The sequence below is a fragment of the Dendrobates tinctorius genome, unplaced genomic scaffold (genome assembly GCF_039654945.1).
Source record: "Dendrobates tinctorius isolate UK_male_01 unplaced genomic scaffold, ASM3965494v1 ptg000184l, whole genome shotgun sequence".
NCBI classification, from domain to species: Eukaryota; Metazoa; Chordata; class Amphibia; order Anura; family Dendrobatidae; genus Dendrobates; species Dendrobates tinctorius.
Window position 1 is genome coordinate 18049131 of NW_027361851.1, and position 10512 is coordinate 18059642.

Consider the following 10512-nt stretch of genomic DNA (forward strand, 5'->3'; position numbering starts at 1 on the left):
GAGAACACAAAGCAGTCTCAACTTTTGTGACGTAATAGCGATCTCACCAGCGAGATCGCTGTGTGTGACAGCGATCAGCGAGCGGACCCCCTGCCGGTATCGCTGATCGCTGGATGAAACCTCTGGACATTTCTTTGGTCACTGGTCTCCCGCTGGCCAGCATGCATCGCTGTGTGTGACAGGCGGGAGACCAGGGATCAGGTGTAAAAAATAATAATAAAAAAAAAAATATAGTTATTCTCACCTTCCGACGTCCCGTTCAGCCATCCTACCTCTCTCCATGCTCCGGTCCCAGTGATCCTTTGCACGAATGACGGCGAGACTTTGTTATCCCTCGAGACCGTGACATTTCGCGGTCATTCGTGCAAAGGATCACTGGGACCGGAGCGTGGAGAGAGGCAGGATGGCTGAACGGGACGTCGGAAGGTGAGAATAACTATATTTTTTATTTTGTTTCTATTTTTTACAGGGATGGCCAGCGATGCCAGCGATCACATAGCGATCACATAGCGACTTACTAGCGATCCTGACACCTTGATATCGGTGTCGGGCTCACTGGTAAGTCGCTTAGTGTGACGGGGCCATTAGACTGAAGATCTAAAGGTCCCTGGTCCAATCCTGGCTTTCGGCAAAATGCTTTTTCTTCACCATTTACATTTTAAGGAGATATTAAACAAAGCACATGGACTGATTATTTACAGCTAATGTAAAAGGCCTAAAAATCTTATCTATCTACAGAAAACAAAATGTTAAAAATTTGAGAAATGGTAACTTTTTCCTTTTGAACACATGAATGTTTTTTAGTAATTTTTCCTCTATTTTGTTTTATTTCAGATTGACTTAAGCGGGTTTTACACTAAGCGATATCGCTAGCAAAATCGCTAAAACGTCACTGGTTTTGTGACGTTATAGCGATATTGCTAGTGATATCGCTATGTGTGATACTTACCAGCGACCGGCTACCCCGCTGCTCATCACTGATCGCGCGAGAATGTCCGGCTCCATTTCTCGTCGGGCGCTTCCTGCTGAGACTTCCTGCTGTGACGTCCAGCGACGCGTGGAGGCGGGCGGGAGGACGCAGGATCGCTGTGTGTGAATGGTAAGTATCGTGCGCTGCGTCGCTGCTGCATCGCTGTGAGATCTTTCTGTATGAAAGCTCACTAGCGATCATTTAGCGATGCACCAGCGATCCTGACCGGGTCGGATCGCTGGTTGGATTGCTGGTGCATCGCTAAATGTAAAAGGGCCTTTAGCTGTAAGAGGATTAAAAGGTAACCTGATAGCTGAAACAGACAGCCTTATCAGACACTAGCTGAATGATTATAGTCAGCTTGTTTGACTTTGAAACACTGAGGCATTACTGAGACAAATGTCCTTAAAAAATATGCTGGGGACAAAGTCAAAAAGGCAAAAAACACAAGCTCCACACAGGTCCGTCATCTTTAATTTGAAATATAGGAGGTTTCTACTTTAATGGTGAGACAAAGCATCTACATATTTGACATTGCTCCAGTGAGTAGAGCCCACTTAAAAATGTATGGGTTGCTTGTCTCTGCAAGCACAAGCTGGGCACTAAACTGGCATACTTGCAATGCTGGATGGTTCAGAGTGAAAACACCTATAGGCTGACAATAATAATTGCAGGTGTTGATTAACTCATTGTGCAAAATAATTTCTAAAATGTGGTCACTTTGGGAGGTTTTCTGCTGTTTTGGTACTCTGCAAATTTCATCTGCAAAGTATTCCTGCAAAATCTGCATTGCAAAACCCAAATAGGGCTCTTCCTTTCAAAGCCCTGCTGTGTGGCCAAACAGTAGTTTCTGAAGACCGCTCGGCCATCCTGACTTCGAGTTGCATTTGTAATTTAACTCCTTCCATGCTAGTCAGCAGAAATGTTACCATTTCTTGTGATTGAAAACTTGTCCCACCACCCCAAAAAAGTCAATAAATAACATTTTTTATATGCGTACTTTTCATCTGCATTAATTTTTAAACTTCCATTTATTTTGTTTGGACATTAGAAATGTTAGATTTCTCACAAGTGCGGTGATGCACCACATTTCTTCAGAAACTACTGTTTGGCCACACAGCAGGGCTTTGAAAGGAAGAGCCCTATTTGGGTTTTGCAATGCAGATTTTGCAGGAATACCTTGCAGATGAAATTTGCAGAGTACCAAAACAGCAGAAAACCTCCCAAAGTGACCACATTTTAGAAATTATTTTGCACAATGAGTTAATCAACACCTGCAATTACTATTGTCAGCCTATAGGTGTTTTCACTCTGCACCATCCAGCATTGCAAGTATGCCAGTTTAGTGCCCAGCTTTTGCTTGCAGAGACAAGCAACCCATACATTTTTAAGTGGGCTCTACTCACTGGAGCAATGTCAAATATGTAGATGCTTTGTCTTACCATTAAAGCAGAAACCTCCTAAATTTCAAATTAAAGATGATGGACCTGTGTGGAGCTTGTGTTTTTTGCCTTTTTGACTTTGTCCACAGCATATTTTTAAGGACATTTGTCTCAGTAATGCCTCAGTGTTTCAAAGTCAAACAAGCTGACTATAATCATTCAGCTAGTGTCTGATAAGTGCTGTCTGTTTCAGCTATCAGGTTACCTTTTAATCCTCTTACAGCTAAGTCAATCTGAAATAAAACAAAATAGAGGAAAAATTACTAAAAAACATTCATGTGTTCAAAAGGAAAAAGTTACCGTTTCTCAAATTTTTAACATTTTGTTTTCTGTAGATAGTTAAGATTTTTAGGCCTTTTACATTAGCTGTAAATGATCAGTCCATGTGCTTTGTTTAATATCTCCTTAAAATGGAAACGGTGAAGAAAAAGCATTTTGCTGAAACCCAGGATTGGACCAGGGACCTTTAGATCTTCAGTCTAACGCTCTCCCAACTGAGCTATTTTGGCCATATCTATACATTTTCTGGGGGGTTTGACACTCTGCAAATGTCAAGTGTCACACCTGGAGGGATATATTATAATTTTTCATTTGACTGTATTTTGAAGCATGATTTCTATTTGAAACGCCTTCCATTTTGCTGTACATATTTAATAACATTCATTAACTATTTGTGAATGAGTAGAAAAAGACAGCAATTTTGCCATTGAATTTTTACATTTTCAGTTTGTCTCCATGCACCAGTATAATTCTGACCCTGTGCTTCTAGGATAGGTCATGGTCGCACATAAAACACAATTTGCATGCATAATGTTACATCAAGTTTTATTTTTTATGAGATGCAAACAATTGGAGCAAGAAAGAGACAAAAATTTAGAGAAAATATTTTATTGATTGTTAATGTTAAAAGTGAGACCATTTGTCCCAAAATGTGCTGAAACATGTCAGAATGACATGCGAATTTCACACTTTTTAAACTATGATTACCTACTTTTTAAGTTTTTGTTTATTAAGTATCGTTATGGTCTATTGATGTATGAGGTGAAAACTATGAAAGTAGACTTACCAGCAAATCCGTTTCTAGATATATTTCATGACAGCACTGTAGAAGGTTGATTCCCTACCCTAATAGGGACAGAGAACACAAAGAGGTGAAATAGTCCCTCCTCATTGACTGTCCAAAGGATTTTTCTAGTGCCAAAAGAACAGACATATGCACAAAAAATCTGTTTGATGTTCCTAGAGTTCTTTTTTGAGAGGACAAATTCAGATTCACTCCAAAGACTCTCAGGAAGAAATTTTTCAAAACCACATTACTAAGTTTTGTTTGACCTCATCTGATCAATAAATGAAGATAAAGTTTCTTGAAAAGTTGATACCAGTAGTGGGATTTCAACCCACGCCTCCAGGTGAGACTGGGACTTCAACGCAGCGCCTTAGACCGCTCGGCCATCCTCACTTTGAGTTTCATTTGTAACTTAACTCCTTCCATGCTAGTCAGCAGAAATGTTACCATTTCTTGTGATTGAAAACTTGTCACACCACCCCAAAAAAGTCAATAAATAACATTTTTTATATGCGTACATTTCGTCTGCATTAATCTTTAAACCTCCATTTATTTTGATATAAGGAATGTTTGATTTCTCACAAATGCGATGATGCACCACATTTCTTCAGAAACTGTTGTTTGGCCACACAGCAGGGCTTTGAAAGGAAGAGCCCTATTTGGGTTTTGCAATGCAGATTTTGCAGGAATACTTTGCAGATGAAATTTGCAGAGTACCAAAACAGCAGAAAACCTCCCAAAGTGACCACATTTTAGAAATTATTTTGCACAATGAGTTAATCAACACCTGCAATTACTATTGTCAGCCTATAGGTGTTTTCGCTCTGAACCATCCAGCATTGCAAGTATGCCAGTTTAGTGCCCAGATTTTGCTTGCAGAGACAAGCAACCCATACATTTTTAAGTGGGCTCTACTCACTGGAGCAATGTCAAATATGTAGATGCTTTGTCTTACCATTAAAGGAGAAACCTCCTATATTTCAAATTAAAGATGATGGACCTGTGTGGAGCTTGTGTTTTTTGCCTTTGTTGACTTTTTCCACAGCATATTTTTTAAGGACATTTGTCTCAGTAATGCCTCAGTGTTTCAAAGTCAAACAAGCTGACTATAATCATTCAGCTAGTGTCTGATAAGTGCTGTCTGTTTCAGCTATCAGGTTACCTTTTAATCCTCTTACAGCTAAGTCAATCTGAAATAAAACAAAATAGAGGAAAAATTACTAAAAAACATTCATGTGTTCAAAAGGAAAAAGTTACCGTTTCTCAAATTTTTAACATTTTGTTTTCTGTAGATAGTTAAGATTTTTAGGCCTTTTACATTAGCTGTAAATGATCAGTCCATGTGCTTTGTTTAATATCTCCTTAAAATGTAAACGGTGAAGAAAAAGCATTTTGCCGAAACCCGGGATTGGACCAGGGACCTTTAGATCTTCAGTCTAACGCTCTCCCAACTGAGCTATTTTGGCCATATCTATACATTTTCTGGGGGGTTTGACACTCTGCAAATGTCAAGTGTCACACCTGGAGGGATATATTATAATTTTTCATTTGACTGTATTTTGAAGCATGATTTCTATTTGAAACGCCTTCCATTTTGCTGTACATATTTAATAACATTCATTAACTATTTGTGAATGAGTAGAAAAAGACAGCAATTTTGCCATTGAATTTTTACATTTTCAGTTTGTCTCCATGCACCAGTATAATTCTGACCCTGTGCTTCTAGGATAGGTCATGGTCGCACATAAAACACAATTTGCATGCATAATGTTACATCAAGTTTTATTTTTTATGAGATGCAAACAATTGGAGCAAGAAAGAGACAAAAATTTTGAGAAAATATTTTATTGATTGTTAATGTTAAAAGTGAGACCATTTGTCCCAAAATGTGCTGAAACATGTCAGAATGACATGCGAATTTCACACTTTTTAAACTATGATTACCTACTTTTTAAGTTTTTGTTTATTAAGTATCGTTATGGTCTATTGATGTATGAGGTGAAAACTATGAAAGTAGACTTACCAGCAAATCCGTTTCTAGATATATTTCATGACAGCACTGTAGAAGGTTGATTCCCTACCCTAATAGGGACAGAGAACACAAAGAGGTGAAATAGTCCCTCCTCATTGACTGTCCAAAGGATTTTTCTAGTGCCAAAAGAACAGACATATGCACAAAAAATCTGTTTGATGTTCCTAGAGTTCTTTTTTGAGAGGACAAATTCAGATTCACTCCAAAGACTCTCAGGAAGAAATTTTTCAAAACCACATTACTAAGTTTTGTTTGACCTCATCTGATCAATAAATGAAGATAAAGTTTCTTGAAAAGTTGATACCAGTAGTGGGATTTCAACCCACGCCTCCAGGTGAGACTGGGACTTCAACGCAGCGCCTTAGACCGCTCGGCCATCCTCACTTTGAGTTTCATTTGTAACTTAACTCCTTCCATGCTAGTCAGCAGAAATGTTACCATTTCTTGTGATTGAAAACTTGTCACACCACCCCAAAAAAGTCAATAAATAACATTTTTTATATGCGTACATTTCGTCTGCATTAATCTTTAAACCTCCATTTATTTTGATATAAGGAATGTTTGATTTCTCACAAATGCGATGATGCACCACATTTCTTCAGAAACTGTTGTTTGGCCACACAGCAGGGCTTTGAAAGGAAGAGCCCTATTTGGGTTTTGCAATGCAGATTTTGCAGGAATACTTTGCAGATGAAATTTGCAGAGTACCAAAACAGCAGAAAACCTCCCAAAGTGACCACATTTTAGAAATTATTTTGCACAATGAGTTAATCAACACCTGCAATTACTATTGTCAGCCTATAGGTGTTTTCGCTCTGAACCATCCAGCATTGCAAGTATGCCAGTTTAGTGCCCAGATTTTGCTTGCAGAGACAAGCAACCCATACATTTTTAAGTGGGCTCTACTCACTGGAGCAATGTCAAATATGTAGATGCTTTGTCTTACCATTAAAGGAGAAACCTCCTATATTTCAAATTAAAGATGATGGACCTGTGTGGAGCTTGTGTTTTTTGCCTTTGTTGACTTTTTCCACAGCATATTTTTTAAGGACATTTGTCTCAGTAATGCCTCAGTGTTTCAAAGTCAAACAAGCTGACTATAATCATTCAGCTAGTGTCTGATAAGTGCTGTCTGTTTCAGCTATCAGGTTACCTTTTAATCCTCTTACAGCTAAGTCAATCTGAAATAAAACAAAATAGAGGAAAAATTACTAAAAAACATTCATGTGTTCAAAAGGAAAAAGTTACCGTTTCTCAAATTTTTAACATTTTGTTTTCTGTAGATAGTTAAGATTTTTAGGCCTTTTACATTAGCTGTAAATGATCAGTCCATGTGCTTTGTTTAATATCTCCTTAAAATGTAAACGGTGAAGAAAAAGCATTTTGCCGAAACCCGGGATTGGACCAGGGACCTTTAGATCTTCAGTCTAATGCGCTCCCAAATGAGCTATTTCGGCCATATCTATACATTTTCTGGGGGGTTTGACACTCTGCAAATGTCAAGTGTCACACCTGGAGGGATATATTATAATTTTTCATTTGACTGTTTTTTGAAGCATGATTTCTATTTGAAACACCTTCCATTTTGCTGTACATATTTAATAACATTCATTAACTATTTGTGAATGAGTAGAAAAAGACAGAAATTTTGCCATTGAAATTTTACATTTTCAGTTTGTCTCCATGCACCAGTATAATTCTGACCCTGTGCTTCTAGAATAGGTCATGGTCGCACATAAAACACAATTTGCATGCATAATGTTACATCAAGTTTTATTTTTTATGAGATGCAAACAATTGGGGCAAAAAAGAGACAAAAATTTAGAGAAAATATTTTACTGATTGTTAATGTTAAAAGTGAGACCATTTGTCCCAAAATGTGCTGAAACATGTCAGAATGACATGGGCATTTCACATTTTTAAACTATGATTACCTACTTTTTAAGTTTTTGTTTATTAAGTATCGTTATGGTCTATTGATGTATGAGGTGAAAACTATGAAAGTAGACTTACCAGCAAATCCGTTTCTAGATATATTTCATGACAGCACTGTAGAAGGTTGATTCCCTACCCTAATAGGGACAGAGAACACAAAGAGGTGAAATAGTCCCTCCTCATTGACTGTCCAAAGGATTTTTCTAGTGCCAAAAGAACAACAGACATATGCACAAAAAATCTGTTTGATGTTCCTAGAGTTCTTTTTTGAGAGGACAAATTCAGATTCACTCCAAAGACTCTCAGGAAATTTTTCAAAACCACATTACTAAGTTTTGTTTGACCTCATCTAATCAATGAAGATAAAGTTTCTTGAAATTAAATGTTGATGTCAGAAGTGGGATTTGAACCCACGCCTCCAGGGGAGACTGCGACCTGAACGCAGCGCTTTAGACCGCTCGGCCATCCTGACTTCCATATGCAATTGGAACTTAACTCCTTCCATGCTAGTCAGCAGAAATGTTACCATTCCTTGTGATTAAAAGCTTGTCACACCACCCCAAAAAAGTAAATAAATAACATTTTGCAGAGACAAGCAACCCATACATTTTTAAGTGGGCTCTACTCACTGGAGCAATGTCAAATATGTAGATGCTTTGTCTTACCATTAAAGTAGAAACCTCCTATATTTCAAATGAAAGATGACGGGCCTGTGTGGAGCTTGTGTTTTTTGCCTTTTTGACTTTGTCCCCAGCATATTTTTTAAGGACATTTGTCTCAGTAATGCCTCAGTGTTTCAAAGTCAACAAAGCTGACTATAATCTTTCAGCTAGTGTCTGATAAGTGCTGTCTGTTTCAGCTATCAGGCCTTTTAATCCTCTTACAGCTAAGTCAATCTGAAATAAAACAAAATAGAGGAAAAATTACTAAAAAACATTCATGTGTTCAAAAGGAAAAATTTACCGTTTCTCAAATTTTTAACATTTTGTTTTCTGTAGATAGTTAAGATTTTTAGGCCTTTTACATTAGCTGTAAATAATCAGTCCATGTGCTTTGTTTAACCCCTTTCTGCCATCCGACGTACTATCCCGTCCATGGCACCTGGGCCCCTATGCCCATGGACGGGTGTCAGCTGATTATCACAGCTGACACCCGGCTCAATGTGTCAGGGGCGGTCACGGACCGCACCCGACATGTTATCCACTTGCATACCGCGATCAAACATGATCGCGGTGTACCGGGGGTTAAAGGGAAGCATCGGCAGGGAGGGGGCCCCCTCCATGCTTCCCTGAGCCCCCCACGGCAGCGCAATGTGCAGCGCTGCTGCGGGGGGCTCCTTTCCTCCAGGCCCCCGAATCCAAGATGGCGACGGGGGCCTTCAGGGGCCTGCAGGAAGCTGGCTTCCTCAGTGCCTGCAAAGCGCAGGCATGAGGAAGCCTTCTGCAGTGCCTGTGTCAGATCGCTGATCTGTCACAGTGATCTGTGATGTGACAGATCAGCGATCTGTCACAGGACAGTGATGTCCCACCTGGGACTATTTAATAAAGCAAAAAAAAATAAAAAAAAGTGTTAAAATAATTAAAAAAAAATCGCCAAATAAATTAGAAAAAAAAATATTCCCCCAATAAATCCATTTTTTGGAAATAATAAAAAAACAAACAATAAAAGTACACATTAGTACACAAAAGTACATATTAGGTATCGCCGCGTCCGTAACGACCCGCCCTATGAAACTGTCCCATTAGTTAACCCCTTTAGCGAACCCCTTAAAAAATAAAAATAAAAAACGAAGCAAAAAATAATGATTTATTATCATATCGCCAAACAAAAAGTGTAATAACGCGCGATCAAAAAGACGCATATAAATATCCATGGTACCGCTGAAACCGTCATCTTGTCCCGCAAAAAACGAGCTGCCAGACAGCATCATCAGCGAAAAAATAAAAAAGTTATAGCTCGCAGAATAAAGCGATGCAAAAATAATTATTTTTTATATAAAATAGTTTTCATTGCATAAAACTGACAAAAACATAAAAAAACGACCTAAATGAGGTATCGCTGTAACCGTACTGACCCGAAGAATACAACCGCTTTATCAATTTTACCGCATGCGGAACGGTGTAAACGCACCCCCCCAAAAGAAATTCATGAAACGCTGGTTTTTGTTCATTCTGCGTCCCAAAAATAGGAATAAAAAGCGATCAAAAAATGGCACGTGCCCGAAAATGGTACCAATAAAAACGGCAACTCGTCCCACAAAAAATAAGACCTCACATGACTCGGTAGGTCAAAATACGGAAAAATTATAGCTCTCAATATGTGGTGATGCAAAAACTATTTTTACAATAAAAAGCGTCTTTTAGCGTGCGACAGCTGCCAAATATAAAAACCGCCATAAATAGTAAATCAAACCCCCTGATATCACCCCCTTAGTTAGGGAAAAATAATAAAATTAAAAAAAAAGTATTTATCTCCATTTTCCCATTAGGGTTAGGGTTAGGGCTAGGGTTAGGGTTAGGGCTAGGGTTAGGGCTAGGGTTAGGGTTAGGGCTAGGGTTAGGGCTAGGATTAGGGCTCAGATTAGGGTTAGGGGTGTGTTGGGGTTAGGGTTGGAGTTATAATTGGGGGGTTTCCACTGTTTGGGCACATCAGGGGCTCTCCAAATGCAACATGGCGTCTGATCTCAATTCCAGCCAATTCTGAGTTGAAAAAGTCAAATGGTGCTCCTTCCCTTCCAAGCTCTGCCATGCGCCCAAACAGTGTTTTACCCCCACATGTAGGGTATCAGCCTACTCAGGACAAATTGCAAAACAATTTTTGGGGTCGAATTTCTCCTGTTACCCTTAGGAAAATAAAAAATTGGGGGCAAAAATATCATTTTTGTGGAAAAAAATGATTTTTTTATTTTCACGTCCGAGTGTTATAAACTTCTGTGAAGCACTTGGGGGTTCAAAGTGCTCACCACACATCTAGATAAGTTCCGTGGGGGGTCTAGTGTCCAAAATGGGGTCACTTGTGGGGAGTTTCAATAGTTTAGGTACATCAAGGGCTCTCCAAATGCACATGA

The 10512-nt window shown here is 38.9% G+C and overlaps 1 non-coding gene across 1 annotated transcript; it reads right to left on the minus strand.

Annotated features, from left to right (window-relative positions):
- Positions 1-7834: 7834 nt before the first annotated feature.
- On the minus strand, positions 7835-7917 carry TRNAL-CAG (transfer RNA leucine (anticodon CAG)). Its single transcript has one exon. It is a non-coding gene; the product is annotated as a tRNA-Leu (tRNA).
- Positions 7918-10512: the final 2595 nt, after the last annotated feature.